General features: G+C 36.6%; 2 long non-coding RNA genes across 4 annotated transcripts in view; one reads left to right on the top strand and one right to left on the bottom strand.

Annotated features, from left to right (window-relative positions):
• LOC140680671 (uncharacterized) overlaps nt 1-24355 on the bottom strand; it is a 182617-nt gene that overhangs the window by 85102 nt on the left and 73160 nt on the right. The window lies entirely within an intron of this gene.
• The window catches only part of LOC140680670 (uncharacterized), a 37811-nt gene continuing 23787 nt past the window's right edge, over nt 10332-24355 (top strand). Inside the window, exons 1-3 of one of the 2 annotated variants that reach the window (XR_012052025.1) lie at nt 10332-10460; nt 20476-20617; nt 23457-23590. This is a non-coding gene — a long non-coding RNA (uncharacterized lncRNA). Of the gene's footprint in view, nt 10461-11714; nt 12172-20475; nt 20618-23456; nt 23591-24355 lie in introns of those variants that run through there. The other variant, XR_012052024.1, reaches the window with a different exon arrangement.

Below are 24355 nucleotides of genomic sequence, written 5' to 3'. Positions count from 1 at the left end.
TTCAGCTGCATCACACTGTTTATTTGGTATAATGTGACTTTTTAAAATTTAATAATGTAATCAGTCTTGTGCTAGAAAAAAAATAGTATCAGTGTCACATGAATCTTTGTTGAAAGACATAACATCATTCATGAATGTTTCCTCATTATCCTAATAAAACTGAGGCTTTGAAAAACCAAATAACTAATCAGAAAGTTTCAACTCCTTCTTTGGAACACAAAGAATTTGATATTTTATAATATTATTACCTTGGACTTTTGTAATATTTTTTTCAAAGTAGAACACTGGCTTTTGAGAGATTTAAAGAGTGACAAATTCAGTTGATTGACAATTCAAACTGTTGACCTTTCATTCCTAAAAGACATGTTTCATTAGTATGACAAAACCCCCCAAATAGAACCCTTTTAAGCAACAGGAAGAAAAATAATTCTTATAATTCCCAGTTTGAAAGAAAATACAGCCAACTATGTGGACAGTGACACTAATATGAGAACATATTTTCAAGCACAGCTTGTTGGAATGATCAAATCATTTAGGTCCAGTTCATCAAAGTGCCTCATGTGCACCCTGGGTTAGAGACATTCAGATAACTAAATTGTTTGAGAAACAGGAATGCATTTTCTCAGAGGGGGAAATTCATAATAGTTACCTTTGTATAAGAAAGGACATCATCTGGAAAACTTTTGGGACTATATTCAAACCTTTTGGACCTTTTGGAACTATGTTCCTTCAGGAACTAAGAAGTCAGGTAGTTTTGCTAGGGCAGTTGTTTTGGATAAACCCTCAGAGTTCCCATTTTACATCTGTGAAGTGGGGATAATACAACATTGCCCTCCTTCAAAAGGGCATCGTGATATACATTGTCAGACTGTGAGATCTGTGCCACTCCTGAGGTATTTGGGACCTGAGCTGCTGAGACAAGCAGCTTCATTGACTTCCAAAATGATAATGATAAAAACAAAAGCACATTTTGGGTTAATCTGATGCAGAACACTTTGGGAACCCTGTCCTACCATGATACTGCACTGTCAGAACTTGGAGCATTTGAATGTGTGCAGTCCATCAATCATGGGGGAGATGTGGCAGCTATTAACAGTAACTAGTGGGAAGAAAACATGGTATTTTTCTTCTCTTATAGAATTCAGCAAGATTTCAGAAATTTAGAAGTGGAATTTTCCCACTTTAAAAAATCAATATAAGCCTTTTGCTTTGAAGAAAAGAACTTTAGGAATATTCAGCATTAACATGACAGTGCTTTGTGCAGTAATGAAAAATAAACTTAAATTTTTCTTTATTTTTTACCCTTCCAAATGCCAAAACCTGCAAAGATGTAAAGCTATGAAAAGTAGATATTAATTTATGACTTTATATCTGCTAATGCATAAGTAGGTAACTACTGGAAAAGGAAGACTAATTACCCTATTTTCACCATCTAAAATAAAGATGCATGTTTTAGGTTTCATGTAGCTACTGGAAAAGTGGTTGGGACAGTCACATCATCCTAACACAGCTAAAATAGGGCAGATAAGTCCCATCTGAGTAGGTTACACAGAAATAACGTGTGTCTACAGGTATGAATCCAAAATAAAGAACTGTGGCACTCTAAAGGTCTCATCAGCCAAAAAAAATCTACTATTGAAAGGCCTTGTTTCCTCTTTCTAAGGACTGATAATAAATGCTGACCAAAGACTGAAGCAAACTCCTTTTTTTCTTTTAACATTAGTTTTGTTAATCAAGAAAGGCAGGACTGTGGGAGGTGGATTTGTAAGAAGATTTCCCACCCCACTACCAATATATGTTCAATGCAATTCCTGTGTGTTCACACTCCATGCCTAAAGAACCCACATTAAGCTGCAGAACCAGAGTTGTGTCTCAGTTCTAGCACAAAACTGAGAACAAGATGTGGGTGTTTGCTTGCAATGGATTGGCAAAGATACAAAAGAATTCTCTTTTTCACACTATTTCTACAAAACTTATGTATATGTGTGTATGTATATATGTATTCAATTATAGGTAGGCTTAAACTACTCTTTTACCAGCCTGGGTAATTTTCAACTTTCAATTGCAATCCTGCAGTAAAATTTAAGCACAACCTAAATGAATTCTCCAGGGAATGGTGAACCTGGTGTGTCCAAGTGTGGACTTGTGACCTGTCCAAACCAGACTTATCCATGGAAAGCAAAGAGAAAGGGGGAAAAAATTGAATGTGCCATTTGTAAGGACTCAGCAGCACCAGTGTTTCAAGGTTTACCAGCACTGTTGGCATTTGCAGTGAAGCTCCTTGCTATGTTCTGGACCATTTCTGAGTGGTGACAGAATTTGACATCTGTGCCTGTTTATTATCTGCAGTTTCTTTGTGTTCAACTTCAGCCCTTGTAGCAAGGTGATAGTTTGGAACCAGTGCTTCCATTAACTCAAATCAAGTAGCACCTTATTTCTGAAGTAGCCATATCTATTTTAATAGAGATATTTAATGGCACAGCACCCTCCTCAGTAAAAAATGACAGTGATAGAGTAAAATCTTCTTTCTGCACAATATAACTTAGAAAAAGAAGACAGGAATAGGCCATAAAAGCAAGATTCATGGGAAGCTTTATCTAGTTTATCACCAAAGAAGGTGGCAGGAGTGAGCCATCATATGTTTCTAAAGAATATTTTAAAGCAGGAATGAAATAGTGGTTATTGGTAAAAAAACAGGTAAGGCTTTCAGCCTTGCTAAATATTAAGCTATAAATATGAATACTTAAAAAAACATCTAGGAAGACAATAAAGAGTTCCTTCAAAATAAGGAAAAAAAAACCTGTTTGATTTTTTTAGCCGATCCTTATTCTTTATAATACAAACAAAAAATACAGAATTTGTTGAGACCTTAATAGAATGAATTGTAATGTTTAATTTTTTAGGGAATAAAAGAAATCACGCCTCAGTGTTAGGAAACAAAAGCCCAAACCAGCACAACATGCAAAATTTTTGGCTGAATTTCTGAAAATAGCATTGTATCTACAGCTTGTGGGTGGATATTCTACTATCTCATAAACTTTGTTTAAAGTTGGCTGTGTGGTTGGGGCTTTCATGATTTGTATTACACTTTCCTATGTGAATTCTCCAGTGTCTAAATAGAAGTTATATTGCTGTCAGTTGCTGCTCCTTTGTCAGTTACTGGTTTCCCTATGTCACACCTTTATGACCTGGTGACCATTATCCCCTCTTTAAATTTAGCTGAAATGGGCCAAAAAAATTAAAAATTTCCAGGGTGGAGTGGGGGTAAGAGCGACAGATAGAAAAATACAGTTTTGTACAGCTCTCTTTCTCTTCAGAGCCTGAGTTATGTGCTTGAAAGATTCAGAGCACTGATGCTGAAGAGTGATCAGCTTCCTTATTTACTTGGTGATCCTGGAAGCCTGAATATCTTGTAGAGATAACAGACAGAAGTAGGATGGCACTGAACAGAAATTCAGGGTATTTGCATCAGTTATCCAGATTAAGAAGGAAAAATACTATCCCTTCTGTGGCACTCACTGTCACAAAGGCTTCAAACCTCATCCTCTGTATATCTAGCAGCTTCTTCATCAAATAAAGCATGAGTCCTAAACTACAATATGTTTAGTGCACAGTCATAATTAATTTCTTGATTAACATCCAACATTACAGAATTTCAAGGAGAGTTACTTAAAAAACACCAGTATCTGATTAAGTAGGTAGCACTAAGTCACCATTCTGGAGGAGCTAGGTCTTTAATTGTCTGGAGGATGAGCTGTGTATTTATCTATAGGTTAATCTAGAAACACTAAAGCTAGCATTGCCTCATTTCCCACTGCATTTCATTTTTACCATAAGTAAAGCTAAATAAAATAGCCAAGAACACTGTGGTAACATGAACTGTAAGGTTTTAAAACCAGCATGTCTGTAAATTTACCTTTAAAAATGAAAGAGATTGATTAAAAGGTATCAGGTAGAAATGAGAATTTGGCTGATGTAGATCAGACCAATGTGATTTGACATATTGAATCAATATAGACTTACATCAGGACATTTTTTAAAAATAATTTTTGCTTTTCCTGGCTTGTGATTTTAATATTTTTTTAGTCTATAATTTATTAGATTAAGCAGAGGAAGTAATATCTCTTCCAAGAGATCAAAAAACATTTATTCAAAAATGTCCAGTGAAAACTGATAGTTAAAAATTGGGTACTGATTATCTAAATAAAAACTCACTATGCTAGGGTACCTGTACCTTGCATACAAATCATGTATGAACCCTCAGAGTTGTGAAAAAATCCTGACAGACAATTGCTCATTAAAATCTGATAATTGTAATCAGGGTTCTTTGACTCCCTCTAATTGGTAACAACAGAACTAAAAGAATCTGTGATTTTGGCATTCTGTCTGTCTAATGCATCTCATAAGAATTAGAAAGCACTATCTAGGAAAAATCCCTGCTTTATTAGTTATAGGATTTAAAAGACATCAATTAACTTCTTTACTCCCCTCTTCTTTCCTATAAAAGACAAGGCAATTTGTTTCCTTGATGTGTGAGCCGTCATCAAATCTAAATTCACAGCAAGAACACTTCTGAGATAGCCCAAACTTATCATAAGGTTAATGAACCATTGCACTAGTCCGACCTAAGCCATTTGTCAATGAATAAAATTGCTCATCTGCTATTGTGCAGCAGAATTTGTAATAAAACTGCCAAAATAAGAACTTATTTATGTTTCTCTTTCGCACAGATTGCTCCTTCACGTTGTAAAATGTGTGTATAATAAGTCGGTAATGTAAGGAGGGTTTGTCATTTTCCAGTAGAAGCCATATATTCTGTGTGAACAAGTTTTTGATTTTTGGAACACAGGTGTTCTGTGAGAGCAGACTTGGACCTTCCATATTTCATGTAATTTCTGCTGTGAGGTCTATCAAGACAGTTTAATACAGGATTGTGTATGGACTGTGCTACCCAGAACCTCTCAGGGAAAATCAGGGCTGAGAAAATAATCATAGCAGGTTACTATCACCATGTTCTCATGTCAGTCTGTTATTTTTGCCTTTATTTATTTGGTTATTATACACCATAACTACAAATTAAACTGGGTGCCATGTATCAACGTTTGAAGGTGCCATGCTTGGAATAGTGAACAAAGTAAAACTTCTGATAAATAAGCAGAAAAAAGCAATGAAATAAATAACCAGAGAGAAGAGAGGATTAGTGAAATAAAATGTTTGATGCTTTCTGTTATCCAGAAAGAAATGATACAGTAGTAGAGCCATGGATGCTGAGGGTGTGTGTGTGACCAAGCAGTCTGGGACACAAGTGCTTCAGAAATGGGTAATGATCATTTCATCCACAGGAATTGCTGCCCCCTTCAGTCACAGGTGAACGAGTTCTGGAGGCTTGGACAGAGGATAGAAGCAAATAAAAAAAATTGTTTTAGACCTCTCAGCCAGTAAAGGTGAAAAATGAGGAAATGTAGTGTAAGACATTTGCTGTGGAGTTCACTTTCAGGTTGGCTCACCTGAAGTTGGAGAAAACCTTAGGAAATTCTGCAAAATGCTTTCTGTCTCCTACTGAGTTTTGTTGCAAACTGGACAGCACCCACAGGGCTGATTATTTCTCCCCAAGGGACCAGAGCTGCAGCACAAGAGCCCATGAGATGCTGAATTTGTGGTGTGGCCCACCCTGTGAGTAGGGCAGTCAATGTGTCTGTGGAACTCCAAAGTTAAATGATATCTCCTCACTTGATGTGAAAATCTTCCTGGGCCACAATGTCCATAAAATAACTATCCATAAAAAGGATATTCTGCATTATTTTTATCTCTGAAACTGTGAGGAAGCAGCAGAAGATCTTTAAGAGATTAGAAATAGCCCTGTACTGCTCCAACAGAGACCATTATGTGTAGGACAGTGTTTCTTATTTGCTCTCTACGCATAACTGTTTGTTTCTATGGCTCACCATTAAATGCTCACTCATGGGTGTAATTTGTAGCAGAATATGGGTTGTAGAAACTTCCCAAAAAAAGAGTTATCTTTTAGGCTTACAGCATTCCCTTGTACTCACACTTCTTGCTTAAAGTTTTTGCTTAAACTATCACTTTGCAGTGCTCAAGATTATCAGTGATATTTTTCAATTCAAGATAAGTTAAATGCATTGGGTACTTCTGCTCCTAAAACCTACAACAACCTCAAGGTTCTTGTGACAACCAAGAAGACAAAATTTGAATACTTGCACAATGTTTCTTTGTTCTTCTTCCCCAAAAATTTTTCCATTCCTTCAGAGCACCCAAATGCAATTTTGATTTATTTCTTTCCTCTGGGCTCAAAATCAGTCAGTTACAAAAATAGGATATATCACCCAAAATTTCTTCAAAGATGTTGCTGACTGTATATTTGTCAGAGGAAAAAAATTCCAAAATTAAGGATATAGAGGCAGTAAATATATAAAGGAATAATATTCAACACAAACAAAGAAGTTCAGCAATGAAAAAATTAAAAAGGTTAGTTGTGTTGAATTCTGACTGCTTATAGCACAGATACATGCAGTTTTAAAAATATGTTCTTTATTGTTATGAAGCAATGTGGAAGAATATGTCTACTATTGCTAACCATGCAGAATCTCTAGCAACTGACGTTAAATTATTGTGTTAATCATCTTTACTATTAAAAAAATTCTCATTTTCATCCTGACATGTCAACATGTATCAGTGGACCCTGTGGTATCAGATTTTAAGAAGAATCTCTAAACAAATCATTACTTGTGCTTACTTGTCCTTAATGACTGGGTTCAAATTCATCCTTCAAAAATCTTATTTATAACAGAAAGGCAGTGATCAGCTGGGATCTTTCATAGTAAGGCTTGCAAAGAAAATTGGATAGGGTAAGGAAGTATTTTCTATTCTGAGGAACAGAGAAGTGCTTAAAATAGTCAAGTAGAGGATCTTTTAAAGCAGTCTTCAGGAGTTACCCAGCCAATTCAGCTGTGGATGAGGGTCTCACTTTCAAACCTCTTTGAAAATCCCAGAGTTAATTATCAGTGTTTGTAAAACTCTTTGAACCTTCAAGATGTTTAAAAAAAAGTAAAAAAAAAAAAAAAAAAAAAAAGGATAAGTGCCATGATAGTTTGTGTTAAACACAGCTTGTAAATTATATAAATCACACTTAAAATCCCTGAATACATTGATCCTGTTCTGGGAGTTTTCCCTGTAGGACATGCATAAACAGATTTAGTTACAACTCTGGCTGTATAATATCGTCTTATTGAACAGATCACTGAGAACTGCAAAGCAAGAGAGACTCTGACCTGACCCTGAGGTAAACATCTGAGGGCTTCAACTCACTTTCAGCATCGTGTTTAAAACACACAACTATATGTTGCATTTAAGTTTCTCTGGTAAAGCTAAATGATTGTACTTTGAGGCCATTTAGGTACTAATAATTCATGATTTACCTAATACAAGATTGAGGAGAAAAGGTCTGTCCCACATTATTCCTCTTCCTGAAGTCAGAAATACCACATGTAGCTGATGATCTCTCTTAGGGTCTACAAGAGTCTAACAAATAATATAGAGTTAAAACTCACATGATCAGGACAAAAGAGAAAAGAGTTTAGAGAAATAGATTATTTCAAGGTATTGTTGCCCTGTAGCTTAGTTTAAAAAAAAATATTACTTTAAAATATCAAATAAGTGAGCAATTTCACAGTCCTTTTCTGACACCTTGTTTGCTACTAGGAGTATTTATTTGGTAGTGTTTTGAAGGTGTTGAGATGCTTAAACAGCATTAATTTTTTGGCTTTACCAGTGATGCAAGGATGCTAACACTGTCAATTGTATGCAGTGCCATAAAAATCACTGCAGATGAACCAGAGTACAGATAGGTAAAAAAAAAAAAAATTATAATCAGTGTTTAAAAACCAGTAAAAGGCTGTAAAGGGTCCAGATATGTTAGATAAATTCTAGCTATAGTAGGAAAGCCACCATGTTCTCCAAGCTTTGTTTTCAAGAAGATCACGTAGCCAAAGTGCAAAGGACAGAGGCACAGGAAGGTGGTTGCAAAGGAGGCAGCTGGCTGAAGCAATCCCTCTTCACACCCTGTCCAAAACCTCAATTAGCATTACTCCTCCGGAACTGTCTTTACTTTGAATCAAAATACAGAAAAAACCCTCTCTGTAAAAAGTAAAAAGAAGCAAAGAATTTTTCATTGCAGAGGTGTTTTCTTTGAAAACAAATTTACTTGATTTAAATATTTTTTCTGTTTTTTTCATAAACCAGACTGGATTGAGAAAAATGAACCTATTTGGAACATAAAGCAATAGCAGAGCTTTGATCATCACTTAAATTAAAACATGATATTTAACAAATAATGTCTCTTTCCTATGCAAAGGCAACATTTAGTTAATATCTTTTAGCACCATTTAAGGTATTTTCTTTATGAAACCTATAGAGCTCTTGTGCTGAATTCCAACCTGAGGGCTTCTACCACAGCAATCACTCTTTATTTTACATATGCTCCCCTCAATATTCTCATGGTACAATTTCCAGACTGCCTGCAGTTATAGTCTAGAAAACCACACCACAGATTTTTATGTCTGGGGGCTAAAAGGCTTTTGGATGGCTCATTCTTGCATATGTATGTACACTATAAAGAGCCATTTGAGCTTCTGTGACTTGTCATTTGTAGCAGTACTGGCTTCTAGGTATAAAAGACTCAGAATTACAAAGGTTTGCTGTAGGATGTTACTTAGCAAGTACCTTCACTTTAATACCCAGCACTAAATATAGGGAACACTAGTGGTAAAGTGAGACCTTTCTCCAGGGAGATATTGCTGTTTAAAATGTATTAAGAAGCCATGGCTAAGCATTTCCTAGAAAGGAAATTTATTTTTGCTGACTGCATAATTGTAGTTCTTTGTGGCTCAGCTTGTGGATGTTCAAATTTGCCATGTATTCACATATATGGTATGAGAGCCTGACCTGCCTTTCCTGTAGAAATTACAGTTTAAATACATGTGAACAGTGACCAGGGACCTTCTTGTGGTCAAGAAGGCCAATGGGATTCTGGGGTGCATTGGAAAAAAAATTGCCAGCAGGTCCAGGGATGTGATCCTGCCCCTCTACTCAGCCCTGGTGAGGCCACACGTGGAGTTCTGTGTGCAGTCCTGGGCACCTCAGGACCAGAGAGACACAGAGCTCCTGGAGAAGGTTCAGTGTAAGGCAGCAAAGATGATGAAGGGAGGAAAGGCTGAGGGAGCTGAGCCTGGTCAGCAAGAGAGAACTGAGAGGGGACCTCATCAGTGACTGTCAGTGTCTGCAGGGAGGTGCCACAGGATGGGTCAGGCTCTGCTCCGTGGCACCAGGGATTAGAACAGGAAGCAACGGGCAGAAAATTATGCCCAGGAAGTTCCACTTGAACACAAGGAAAAACTTTGTGTGTGACTGAGAACTGGAAGAGACTCCAGAGAGGGTGTGGGGTCTCCCTCCCTGGAGATATTCTAGAATATCTCCAGGGATATTCTAAAATATCTCCAGGATATTCTAGAATATCCAGACACAATCTGGATATTCTAGACACAATCCTGTGTCTAGAATATCCAGACACAATCCTGTGCCCTGTGCTTTAGGACAACTCTACGTGGCCTTGGAGGTCAGACCAGATGACCCTTTGTGGTCCTTTAATCCATTCTGTGATTCTGTGAGAGTGAATCCTGCAAGCTACCTACAAGTGTACTACCTGAATTACTTTTTCTTGAATTTTATGTACTTAATTGCAGACAGTAATTAAAATTATAACAATCAGTTTAAGGATCATACTTTTCCAATGCATTTTTGGTCCTAAAATTGGGTGATACCATAATAAGAGAGTTCATCCTTTCTATTACTTAAATTTGGAGAAATGTTTGACTTGAAGAAAAATTGTCAGTGTTCAGGTCATGAATGGACTGAAGTCCTTCTCAAGGAAAGTGTGCCCATATCACCAATTCATATTCTTATCTTTTTCACTTAGATTTGTTAGTGTAGTTTTCTCAGGGCACCTATCCAACCTGTACACATAGTATTTCTTCAGAACTTTGTGTCACTACAAAGGCACACTTAGATATGTGCAAATTGATACAGCATAATAATAAACCATCAAAAATTAAACAGCAACAACAACAAAAATGGAAATAGTGTGCTTACATTAGAATAAGATTCACTTACTATATTTACAAATAACCTACCACTCCTCTCTTAAACCTTAGTTACTCCCCCTGTTAGAGGGAATTCTTGGAATCTTGTTACTGAAACATTTATACAGTGGCAAATCATTTACAGGCTCTAACTCCATTCCATTCAGCGTAAAAACAACAGGGGAGAAATCCTGGCTCTGTTGCAGTCAGGGAGGAGGATCTGGGAATTTCAGCACCCTGTTGTCCAGAGTCATTTTCCTAACTTCACTGTAGCAATATTTCACACAGTAATGTTTGCAAATGCAGGTAAGTTTTTTAAGCGATGCTGGAAAATGTGGCAAATAAAATGCTTTAAATCACTCTGATAAAAATACTTGGTGTTGAAAATAAGTGTTTACCTCATTATCAGGGGAGTAAAAGTTACAGAGTGTGTAGAAAATATTCTAGTAGGAATAATAACTAGAAATTATAATACCTAAATTATTAATAACTGAAGTATTACCTAAGTTAGTTATGTTTGGCTATACTGATGATTTAATAGTGTAAAACACAATGACGTCAATATTTTTTCCCCCAAAAAATTTATAATCTAAATATAGAAACTTGAATGGTAACTGAGGAATTGTGTGTATTTCTGATTCACCTTGGTCACTGCTGTATTTAGCTCAGTTATCTCCTATGGACTGCCTGTCTAGGTTAAGTGAAGCTTGTGAAAGAAAGGGAATATTCATAAATGTCTGAGTTATTACCCCATTTTATAAATACTTTGTGGCTAGATAATTTTGTTTTCAAAGCCTTTTATAATTGAAATCTGGAAAGTATTTTTCCACAAATACTATGATGTTCCACAAGACCAAATAACACTTTACTCTCTGATATGTTGCACTGGCCAAGACTGGATTTATTTATCTTTTTAACTATCAGTACCAAGTGGCTTTGACATATATGATTGCTTCTAGCAGCATGGACAAGTATTTCTTCAACTTGAAGAGAGAGTAAATATAACCAGATTCTTTATCTCAACTATAGTGCTGTTGTAATACTGCAACATTGATGCCTGTTGTGTTGGAGTAGTAAAAAACCAGCCTGAGCAGAGCTTGTCTGGTTTTCTGTTCCAGTTGCAGGACTGCAGATGTTAATTTATTAACTTGGAAGTCAGTTCTCAACCATTTCTAGATTTCTCCTGAAGGAACTAGCAGGTAACACTGGACACTGGTGGAACAAAACAGTGGTGGTGAGAGCAGTAAAGTAATGTAATTTGTGATCTGCCTTATGAATTAGATAGAAAAGGCTTGTGCAGCCCAATATCTTTCTGCCATTCCATGCATTTCCTTCATCTTTAAGAGGCTTTGCAAGTAGTCAGGTAGCCACCAGAAAATGAGGCCAGCAGATAGTGAATACCTCAACTTTTCCAAGCTCAGGGAAGAAGATCTCCTATTTTCTTCTGATGAGGATACACATTTTCTCTAGTCTTCCTTTTATCACCACCATAACTAAAGAAGCTTTTTTTTTTTTTTTTTTTTTTTCCCTTGACATCCCTGGTCAGATTTTATTTTATACAGGTTTTAACATTCCTAACCTGATCCCTCACTGCCTTGACAATTTTGAGTTCTGACAGAAAGCCAAAGTATTTTAATATACAAGTAGTTCATTTGTGAACATCTAATAGATATTTCTATAGGCAAAATCTAATTCTTAGTGGCCTTTAGGTTTTATACAGTTCTCCTGATTATTTCTTATGGAACTAACTTCAGAGATGTGGAGATTTCATGCTGAGATGTAAAAAGAATAGCCACTGATGAAGGGTATACTGCAAACAATACTTTTGCCTTATTGGTATTTTATTGCTCACCTGTGTTTATAGAGATTTTTCTGCTTTTCTTCTGAAGTAGTTTGCAAAAGGTCTTACTGTATTGCTCGTTGAGCTAATGGGCTTGCTTAATCATCATGGTTTGGAGAACAACAAAGGAAACTGCATGTGTCCCAATTTATACTGCAAATGGAACAACTGTCTTCTGTAAGTATAAAAGGATCATTTCTTTTAAAGAATAAAGCCCTTTGAAACCAATTAATAGTTGACCTACATAGTAATGCACATATCTCCATGTTTTTTGCTCTTTTTTTTTGTGGAAGTCATTTTTCAGTAACAGAAAAAGAGTAAATAAGTATGTGTGATCATCCACTTCTACAACAAAGACTTTGAGGTTAAATATTCAAACATTTTTTTGGCACCATTTCTATAAAATTAAGTGCATTTTATCTTTTTAACCTGCTAAAACGGTAGCTGAAGAAAATAGGCTGCAACAAATCTTTCCCTACTAACAGTTGCCTTGGTGTCTTTGTGCAGTTTACAATGGCCAGCGAGAACTTGAAAACACACAAACTGATCCTTTCATTCTAAAGATCCAAATCCCCAAAACATTTGTCTAGCTGGAAGCATTTTCAGTCTGTGATTCTTCAGCACATAGGCAGGGGAGTTTTATGGAGACTCATGGGAAGCAGCAATGCGCCTGCACAACATTTTGTTTGTTGCAACATCCTTATATCATTACCATCCTTGCTTATAACTCCTGATGTGTGTCATTACTACTCTTGCTTACAACTCCTGATGTGAGAAAAGAAACTTGGAGATATGAATTATGGATTTAATAAAAACATAGTATGTATACTGGGACAGAAGCACTGTGTTAAAGGGATAGCAACTGAGCTGGCTGGTTTAGTGGCTGTAAAATCAAGGAAACCAGAAAAAGAGGGGCCTAACATTTTATTGTAAATGGAGAGATTTTGGGCAACAGGTGTGCTCTGTATGGCTAATTAAAAGAAAGCTCTCTCAGTCTACTCCAAAATGTGAGGGTTTGTGTTGATCTCACCTTGTAAACAACTGTTACTCCTGAGTTGATCATAACAGAATGTACTCATGCTAGAGAAGTCTCTTCCTGAAGGTTTTTTTTTTAATTAAAAAAATAAATTTGTGTTAAAATGTTGAAACCAGGCTTTAGCACTCACATGACAAGGAAAGTAGATTGATGAACAAAAATACCTGTACTCTTCACAGAGATTAAAAGTCTCAAGCATAATAAGGAAAATTAGACTGAACCAAATGTCACTCTTCAAAACACTACAGAGGAGAAAGAGTACAGAACAATTGTGGCGCATTCTTGTGTTGGTCAGGGATAGAGACTAGAAACTGAAAGTAAAATTCTAAACATCAGAGTAATGAAGTTCTGTGGCATTTGTTCAATATGAAAAGAGGAGGACAGCACTTCTATTACTTTCAAAACTGAGGTTATTGCATTTACAGATGAGATTACATACTTGCCAGAACTGGCAGGTAACACCCTAGTGATCTAGTCCTATACACACACCAACGAGAATAAAAACAAAAGTGCTTCTGTTTTCCACCAAGAGTCCTTCGATGCAAAATTTATCTCCTTCTGCCTGTTGAACCCTGATTGGGTCTGATGAATGTTTTTGGTACTAAATCCCATCACCATTTTCACAGTATCTTTGTACTGCTTTCAAGCACCTGTTAGATGAGTGACTCAAAAATAAACCTGTTACACAGATCAGAGATGTACAGATGAATGTAATTAAAAAGGCATCTCCATTCGCAAGGGGAAGGAAATTTATGCGTTGGCATAAATTCATTATTTATGCCAACCAAATCATTATTTTCAGCATTGTATGTACAGATATGAAAAATGATATGGCCCTTGTACAAGATAATCCCTAAGTACTTAAATGGGACTGTACAAATCTATACTCTTTGTTCTGCCCACTTGTAGACAGGTGACTTCCCACAGAATAAATAATTTCTTCTCAGCTTTCCTCTTGTCCTGCTGATAGCATTCTTTGTTCAGTAAATGGAGCCATATTTTACAATTAGACTGCAGATTTCCCTCGATTTCAAAGGGATGCAGCCCTGCCAGCTTTGTATTTGCATTGCATCGCCTTCAAACACAATTTTTGGATCACTGTGCCCTGAGCTTATTTTCACTTTGAACCATTGTCTCCTCATTTACCCTTCCTAATATTATCTGTAAATTATTATTTTGGCATTTTGTGTTACATGAAACCATTACTCAATGTCAGTGATTTCTACCTGACCCAACTGCTTTGGCAGACATTTACTGCTCTGTGTCTTTATGACTATCTTCTACATTGGATAATTATTAAAAGTAAATAATAGTATTTTCCATTGATATATCAACTATAGGATGCCTACATATGATTTCATCTGTATCAGCTGCAGAAGTAAAATGTTATAATTATTTCAGAGACTATAACAATGCTTTTTAACAGTTCAGGGCATCTTCTTTCAACCTGCAGACTGATGCTTTTGAGACCCTCAAAAAAGTTAACTGAGAAAAACTAGCACATTTTCTAGGTTGATATTCCCTACACAGATATTTGTATATCAACAGTGATGTTTTCTCCGAGGTGCATAAAAGGATCCAGCACCACTGGTTTAACATGAAAAGTAAAAAGGAAAGACTCATCAAGTACTGACTGAAAGTGCTTACATAGCCAATGGAAATTAAATAAAATTTCAGTGCATACTAAACCTGCTCTGTGAGGAAGCAATAAAGGATCTCTGAAGGCTGAACTGTTCTAAAAGTCCATTTAAATTTCTTCCAGAAGCCTGTGCCACCAGTAGAAATATGCTTCATAATACCTTTCTTTGCCAGCATGAATTCCTCCATGCCAAGACAAAGTCATTTTGGATTATCTCCCTAAAATGTCTTCCAAAAGTAAGGATCAGCTGGAAGGTTTTTTAAAAAACAACAGAGAGAAGTTTTTACACTCTTGTCCTGGGCAAAAGCTGGTTTCTAATTAAAGTTTCTATCACATAAACCATTGAAACATATATATAAATCATTAACTGCTGCAAGTTTAATACTGCAAACTCCTACCTCCTTCTAAATTAAGATGTTAGCCCATGTCACATACTCTCCACTCTTCCATTCTGAGGTGGTTCATGGGAAAGTAAAAGAAGTGATAGGATGGATACAGAGATTCTTCATCCAGGATAGTCCAGGACACAGAATTTGTCACACTTGTTTTCCACTCACCATTCCAGAGGGGAAGCTCACAACACAATGTTTACTTGATTTTGGAAATCTGACCTCCTTTTTACAACTTCCCATTTCCCTTCTGTTTGCAATCCTAGGAAAACATTAAAGTATGTCTTTCTAGCAGCAGGTGACAAAAAAAACCTCTATAGGGCCTATGTTCAAACTATTAGTGCTCTTACAGCTTGTCCTTCTCCAAAATCACTCAGGAAAAGAGCTGCTGCTGAATCCATTGAATCTGGTGCATTTCAATAAAAACCACCAAGGCCTTCAAGTGCAGATTAGATATTTTGATGCATGTTTCCTTAGAAATGTGAGGGGCTTGAAAATCTCAGAGGGAAAAATCAGCATCATGTGTTGTGGCTGTTGCTATGGTAACTATACTTCTTGCTTTTATTCAATAATAGTGTGAACTAGCTCTAAAGCCTGTGCAGCAACATGACCTTCTGAAGACTAAATTACTAGGGTTCTACATACTTATACACACCTTCATTTTCCTTACATTTTGCCCAAGAATAAGTGGATTTAACATAAAACTAAAGATTCTGATCAGCTGCTGTGCCTCTCACTTTGTAGTTCATAAAAATAAGAGGGAGGCAGTTATGAAAACCTAGGGGGCCTTCACCAATCCAAAAGATTATTTTCTTTCTTTTTCTTTATTTTCCTTGGTTTGTTTGGGTTTTTTTAATAAGTAGGAAAAGCTTCATTTTTCAGCATAGCAAAATTCCCATGCATTCAGTTGTATTTTGCATCAAGACTTAAAAAATTATCCCGACTGAAGCACTGCAAGATGCATAATGACATTTTCTCAAATTTTAACTACCAAACAATTTTTTTATGAATATATCCTTTGTGTCACAGTAACACATATAATCTCCACTTGACACTGGCTCCATAGAAGACTGGGCACACACAGAGCAAAGCAGAGCTTGTAGAAAAAACCTGTATTGCATAACTTGGAAACATTATTTTATCTGCTGGTTTTTCAGAATCTAGAGGAAGGGAGGAGATTGGCAGTGCAGCAACTGAGATACAGGTGTTCACATAAACATAAAACCCCAAATATCTTATGTATTCTATGCAAAAGGATGAGTAGCTCAAGTTTTGTCAGCAAGGACTTTCCAGAGATTCCAAGAACTTTGTTTCCATTTCTCCAGCACATTTTTAAGAGCATAAATGAGTACAGATGGGTAATCAAATCTCTGTCTGGGGGAGGAATTAAGCAGGAAGCAGCTTCTGATGATGACATGGTTAGTGAGACACGTTTGGATCCCAAATTCCTGTAATATGTATTTTCATCCCAGAGCCGACAAAAAAAAAAAAAAACACCAACAAAAAAACCCCAGCAAACAAACAAAAAAACCCACTCAGAAAGTGTTTTAATTTCCTTCCTTCAAACCATTCCTAGAGCCATTTGAAACAATTCCATCTCTCACACTTCTGAAACATTTGATGTGCTTTTGTTGAGCTGCTCCAGTCACGGCAGGACTACAGCCAATTTTCCCATATAGACCATCATACACAGAATCTTCATTTTTTGAACATTATTTATAACTATATCATCAAGAACTCAGGGTTCTAATACTCAAATCCTCCATATTTCCAAGCCTGGTTCTCCCAGACATCAGTGTTCCAGTTATGTAGTAGATTTCGAAATACTTTAAAGTTTTTTGCTCAAAATATCTTCTAAAAGAAAACATGCAGAAAGTGAGTACTGAAGGAAAACCAGACATTCTGTTTAGAAGAGAGCACAAAATCAGTTTGGTTACCTGTAGATTTCCCAACCAGAAAATCACAGCCCTTCAAAGGCAATTTGAACACAGATGTATGTACAAGGTACTGTCAAAGTAATTTACATTACTACATTTCCTCTGCTTTAAACAATTGCATTGTTTTCTGCATTAAGAAAAATACATTTTTCCTTACTGTTTTCCAATAATTCCTTGATTTAAGGCTCTCATTGCTTCTGTTCTCTGTGATTTGAATTCAGACACAGTGCTGGGAGCAGCAAAGTCCTGTAGCTGGTTTGTGCAGGAGGACAGCCAACAATGAAGGTGTAAAATGTAAAGTTGTGTTCCCAGTGGCTTGCCTACCTTGATGCAACAGATTATAAGATGATTTGTTAGAGGCAGGGTGCTTTACATAAACCATTTCCCCTCCTCAGAACCCCATTATAGTTTTCCTTCTCTCTATTTTCCACATGCCACTTTCACCACGGCAGAATCTGAGCACCTTCCCAAGGTGCATGAGAGAATATGAGCAACATCTGTTGCAGGTGGTTTGCTCTTTATCTCATCTTCTCCCCAGAGACAGCTCTGTGTGTAGTGGATAGGAATATAAATAATAGATTATTCCTCACTTAGTCAAACCAGGGGAGAAAAAAAAAAAAAAGGTTTTACAGAGAGTGAAATTTGTTTTGTTGTTTTTCCTAAGTGAATTGTTAAAAGGAAAGTCAGTGGCATATGAAACTTTCTATTCAGCTTCAGGTGAAACACTTTGGATTTGAAGAACAGACAAAAGAAAAGAGAAATGAGAAGTTGGAGTCATAAAACTTTGTGGAGAAGACACTGGCAATGCAAAAACCTGTTTGTGCTAAGCCACTTAATGATTATAACAGCCCAGAACATGTCATACTCAAGTCAGTGCACATCTGGGTTCCAGATGATGCTCATTCACTAATTCACTGTTTAGCAATCCTAACGGGAGGAAGGGAAAGGTCTTTTCCTTGCAGTTTATGGCCTTTGCTTAAGACTTTTCTTGTGGTTTTTACAAGGAATGGTTCTTTTGCTTTCCATCCAAAATCTGAGTAATGCATTAAAACTGAGTAATGCATTAAAAAAAATCAAGATGACAAGAATCACAGTTATTCTGTGCATATTTTATGTTGTTCCAGAATTCATATTTAGAAGGAATTATTACGGTTTTAGCTAAGTACTATTTATCTCCTACCTTTGATTTATTCTTCAGGAGTTCTTACATTATTGTAATTTTTTTAAAATCATTTGCTTACTAGTAAATAATACCTTATACTATTTTTCAAGTTGTATTGTTACATTATAGTTATTATTATTTCCCAGGCTCTAAATCAAAGAATCTCCTCACAGGGTGAATTCTTCTCAGGAGGGATTTTAATGCCAGAGAGGATCAGGGATGATATAATTAGCACACCTTGGAATTCCATAAGCTGCACTGATTTAAATCTCCAGCCAAGTGACACTCTGAAATGCAGGAAATTGCTTCTTACTACCAAAACCAATGAGTTCTCTGGGCAGTGGAGCTAATGAGACCTTTTCTTCTGATGAACTGCCCTGTATCTTTTTCTTTATTCCTTCTTTCACTCCAACACCAACATCTCCAGCTCTGTCCTGTGTTTCTTGGATATTTCCATGAGCAGCAGGCCAATGTCAACGTGGGAAGAAGGCTAAGGCAAGTTGGAAGTTCTTGATGCTCTCGTTGCAGTGGCCAAACAGAATATTTGAGCCCTTTCTGCTTTTCCCTTACTAATTAGAACCTAGGTTTTCTATTTGATTGCTGAGAGTCACACAATTTTAATCCTCCTTTAAATAATAGTGTCCCTGACAATTTTTGGTTGAAAGCAACCATTGTTCTCAAAGTTTGTTGGGGTGAGGCAACCTAACAACTGGGTAAATTCAATTGAATTGTTTATTCTTGCATTGAAAAGTAGTCTATAATGTAAAATTATTTCAGTTAAACCACTTCCAAGCCAATCTAGACTTTAAAAATAAGTGTCAGGATGTCAGGTGCATATTTGTGGCACTGGAGGTTATAATTTTTGGGGTTTCATTTTTGAAACATTAATGTCACTTGAGCACTCAAAAAAACCTTGTTAAACTGAATTTTCTTTCTAGCTGGTTCAAAATGACAGGTATGAAAGCACATTGTCTTGATATAGTGAACAAAAAACAAACAACACCACAATGTACTTCCTTGTATTGATGCTCAGTTTTCAGTTTTTCTGTTAAAAAAATTAGAAAAGAGTGAAAAAAAGAAAAAGAAAGAGGGGAAAAAAAGAGCAGAAGCTATATCCAAACATCTATCCATAACTATCTTTCAAATTAAACACAACTCAAACTCTGGCAACTAGATGAATATAGCATTTGTCTTGAATTGGGAAGTAAGCCTACATCATTGTAATTGTACTTTTCTTCTGAAAGAATTCCATTTTCCCCTTTCCAACGTGAATTTAGTGGAACTGTGTCACTCCAGGCTGCTCCCTCAGTCATAAATCTCTCAGGTCACATCTGATTTCTGTTCTCCATTTTTCAGTTCTGTATTTTTCTGCAATTTAATAGTGAAAATGTTTTCTCACTTTGCTAAGAAAAAGGATATCTATTTATCAGGAAAATTTGTTTTTACTGTGTTGCAATCATTAGTAATGCATAGATTCTTGCTACTCTGACTAGGATGTCTGGAAAGTGAAAGGGTGATGCAGGATGCATCCTGACCATGTCAATCAAAATATGTTTTGATCTCCCTTCTCTCTCTGTCTTTCCTTGGGGTTAATGACTGCAGTGCCTGAGAAAAATGGGGAGCTGATTCTATTTTTTTTCCTATTTTTTCCCTATGATTACTGCATATTTTTCATGGCAGAGAGATTGTTACTCCAAAACAACAATGTGACAGAAAAGAATTTGACAAAGGAGAGTTTTCCTAAAATATTTTTTAACTTTTTTAGCAGCATGTGTATTCCCCTCATAGAGACCTTGTTATTACACAGTAAATTCTAGGATGTAGAAACTAAGATCATAATCACTCTGGATAACTGAGATGTGCCTGTTTTTATTAAATCTTACTTGAAAATATAAAACTCCCTAAATTTTTGTGGATCCAGCATTTGGATATGGCCCTGGCTGCTCTCAGATCAACACCTTTAAACTGCTGTGCTAAACCAAATATAAATGACAGTTCCACACTCACAAATACAAGGAGTCTCAAGTGTACCTTTGTTTTTACCCCCATTTACATTCTGATTACAGAAAAACCCAATTTCCAATGTTAACATCAAATATCCTCAAGCAGTATAAATCTTAATTACTGCATGCTAGAAGTAGCACTAACAAACACACAAGGCACTTTACAAGGACCAAGTGTGTCCCTATGTACACGTAAAGAATTTCAGCAATTCCTTACCCATGGTTAACAAGACCTAAATCTGCTTAATGGTGAGTATTCTCTAGGAAGCTATATAACATGAATAATTATTCAGAACTCTCCTTTTTTTTTTGCAGTGTTTTTCCTGAAAACATTTACAATAGATCCAACTGCTGGTGAACTAATGATCTGTGAGTGACACTCGTCATTTAAAATTATTCATAGAACAGCTTGGGCTGAAGTTGTGAGTCTGGATGATCCCGGATGCTGGGAACTCAGGTGCAGAGAAGCTTCAAAAATGTTCAGCAGAAATCCATCCCCAGCTCATTTATGCAGGAGAAAGCTTTAAGGGAAAGGCACTTGAAATGTTTTAATCAGAGTTTGTGTTTCTGCAGGCAGAGAATGCAGATAAAACAGCACTGGAAATGAGAGTTGCCCCTCCTCATCTCAACAGCAAAAGTGGCTGAAACATTATTTGGCTCAACTAAACTTCCTCGAGCCCATCAGCTAGAAATAAATGATAAAACAAGAGTTTCAAATTCCCTTCTAATTATTGTGCATTTCTTATAGTTGGGAAGGCAATATGCATCTTCTGGATTTGCAGGCAGTAGGATAAGAAAGTGAGAGCAGAAGGCCAAACAGTCAAAACAGTATATTTATATACATTCTTAAAAGTTTCTAATAATTTTTTATTACATTTTTTTAACTTTACATAGATCTAGAGAAGCAGTGAGCAGCAATATTTTTGTCCTCAGTTAACCTCTTTGGGCCAATAATATCTGGTTGAAAGGAGTGACAAACTCTGTTTTATTTTAAGTCATTTCTGTGCAGTCCAATGGATGTTGATCAATCATCATAAAAGATTTGTTCTGTGTTTTTCAGCACTTGGAAAAGAACTAAAATTCATAATAAATTTAATAAGAATTCATAAGAATTTTTAGCCATTTTAACCTTTATTGGCAGCAGACAGAACACACTTCTCTGCTCCAAGGCTTTTCAACACCCCACTTAAAATAACAAATTGTCCTCTTCTGCTCTGGGATTGCCCAGCCTGCTATAGGGATAAATTGTTCTTTACAATCTGGGGATATTTATTTTTTTTTTTCTTTGGCCTAATCGACTGCCAATCCTTTCATTATTATTCACTGAAGAAAATGTCACAACTAATGTACTGTAAGACCATGATTTTAATTCAAAATTACTGTATGGACACTTCTTCTTTACTACAGGCTATATATCCATACACATAAAGTCTTTATCCATAAATTAAAAAAAAAAAAAAAATGTGTTCACTTAAGCTGCTTGGGTACTCACAGAAGAATGTCTTTTCAGGATGAAGTACTCAGAAATATTTTAAATTCTTCCAAATTCCCCTCCAGCACAGAAATTAATTCCTGCCACGTGGACAGCCATTGTGGGGCTCCAAGAAGAAAAAATAGTTTTGCAGAGACAAAGATTTGGTATCGAAATGTCTTGACTGTGTGCATCTAATGCAAACTAGATTTTATATATATTTTTAAAAATTTGTAATTGTTTTAATGAATCAGCATCGCTGCATCATTATCAGCAGGCAGTCAAAATCAACAGTGGCTAATACTTTGGGAAATGTTGACATTTTGGGAATAAGATTTATGAAAACAAATGGGAGAAAGCTTCTGAAATATTTCTTTCAGCTTTTGCCCATCCCTATTGGTAATTTGGAACTGGAGAAGCTAAAATTAGGCTTCTATATTAAAAATTTCAACTAAGCAGACAGAGTTAAGGAAAAAAAAAATTTTTCACTTGTTCTCAGCTCCCACCAGTCTGAGGGGGAGCTGCCTGCTGAGCAATTCTCAGGATCAAGTGCTAAGACAAGAAGGTTTCCATTTTGTGAGCAAGCTTAATGCACTTAACCGCGTGCTTTGGGTCCATCCATCCCGTCCTGCCCACCAGAGAAAGGAGCCTGCAGCAATCTCTGTCTTTAGCACTTCCTGCAGCAGCTCCTAGGCTAATCCTTAATGGTTTGTCATTTAATATCTGCCCTGCTGGGGGATTTGATGGCCATTACAGCAGCTCTTTGCTTGGCTACCTCGTGGCTCAGCCCCAGCTTTGCGCAGCTTGGGAGAGAACCAAGCTCTGCCTGGTCAGGCCTGAGGTAACTCAATAAGGGAGTGAAACACTCTGGTGCACCAGGCTGGATAACCATATGGCTGCCTTTGTATCTCTGCGAGGGCAATCACAATTTCCTCTGTATCATTTCCACCAGAGGATATCATAAATTGGCTTGGGATTGCTCACCTTGAGAAAGCGATCCCAGCTCTCACTTTGTGAGGGAGTGCAAAACTAAGCAAAACTGCAGCTCTGTTTCATTACTAACATTTTGCTCAGCTCTAATATTAAAACATTTCCTTCCTACTTTTATCTTTCAGTTGTCACCTTCCCTAGCAAGGCACCATTTTCTTTCATCAGGGCTTTAGAAACAGTGCCAATTTGTTTCCACCTCCTCTCTGTACAGCTGTGATCTTTAATCCCTGGTATCAATCTCTTTTTCTGTGGTTCCTGCCTCACTCTGTAACCCTTGAAACCTTGGAGCAAATGAGTCTATTTTTGTCTCTGGAGATTTGAGGGCAGATAACACAGTTATTAGAGACATCTTTTTCTTGCTCTGATAATGATGATCTGCCTTCAGTAATTTTTCTGTGTCTAAACTGCCAGTGTGGCTGGAGGAACACTGACATGTTTTTCCTGGGTGTGTAGATTGCTACTTTCTCCTCCCCCGCCCCCCCCACCCCTTTTTTCTTTTTTCTTTTTTTCCTTTTTCTCACTGATATATTTATTTATTTCAATTTTTGTTTCATTCAATCCCCTGGTATGACTTCTTCATTCATGTGTAATTTATAGCTGTCAACATTTACACTAGGCTGCTCAAATTTATTGCTGACCACTGATACGGCTATAATTTCATTTTGGTCAAATACCTTAAGCTTTCCCATGTTCCCACAGTGTATTTCTTATGCCAGTGCCCCAGGAAAGAAATCCCCACTGCAGCATTTGTGCAGCTTTCCTGGATTGTGGCACACAGACAGAGAATGAGTTTGGACACACTGGGAATGACCTATTATCCTTTTCTTTCTCACAGGATCACAGCTGAGCATGAACTGAGGAAAGAGAAGGTGTCTCAGGTAATGACAACTCCAAAATTTATAATGTCAGAGGATGAAAACCACGTTTGCCAAACCCTGTGGGCAACTCGTGCAATCTGAGGGACATGAGGTATGTGATGTGATGGATGCAATGATTGTGATCCATGAGGTCCAAGTGGAAATCTTCATTTAATATTCACACTGCAGCACCATGAATTATCTTCAGCTTTGGAGGCTGAGCTTTGGCTTGCACTCTCTTGCCCACTGATGACAAAGGTTTTTTTATGAAAAGATAAAAGAAAAAAAATCAGAAACTAGGAACTCTTGTGTGGTGTAGTTTCCAATATCAGGCCACCAAAAACCTGCCATGTTTCTAATCAAGTTGGCTGCTTAAATACTTTTTTCAGAACTCTCCTTGGGTTTGTTAATTTTTAATTTTTTTTCTGTACATTTTCACAATCTTTTGTAAATCTAGATGTGCTTAGCTGAAAAGAAAAACAACTCCTGAAGAACATTTCTTTCCTGAAAAACATATTCTCAGTTATCATTCCAAATATGGCTAATTAAAAGTTCACTTTGTACCTTGAAAAAGTAAGATTGTTTAGGCTCATATCCTTTAATACCTTTTATTTCTTGTGTGTAAAATTAGCACTCACTGGAACAAGAACTAGATGAAATGGTAAGAGTAAATGGTAAACGAGGGAACTGAGTTTGGTTAAAAAAGGGAAATTTCAATCAGTCAAAAATTGTTGTTAAGAATATATAAGACATTGAAAGAACCTAGAGAAAGGCTTAATCAGTGCTAACATCTGAGATCTTCCTGCAACAGTCCTTTGGCTCCAGAGACAGAAACTGGTGTCTCACAGAGTTAACTAATTCTAAGAGAGTTAAAGAA

Source organism: Taeniopygia guttata, chromosome 1A (genome assembly GCF_048771995.1).
Source record: "Taeniopygia guttata chromosome 1A, bTaeGut7.mat, whole genome shotgun sequence".
NCBI classification, from domain to species: domain Eukaryota; kingdom Metazoa; phylum Chordata; class Aves; order Passeriformes; family Estrildidae; genus Taeniopygia; species Taeniopygia guttata.
The sequence above is the reverse complement of the archived record's forward strand: the minus strand, read 5'-3'. Positions and strand labels throughout refer to the sequence as shown.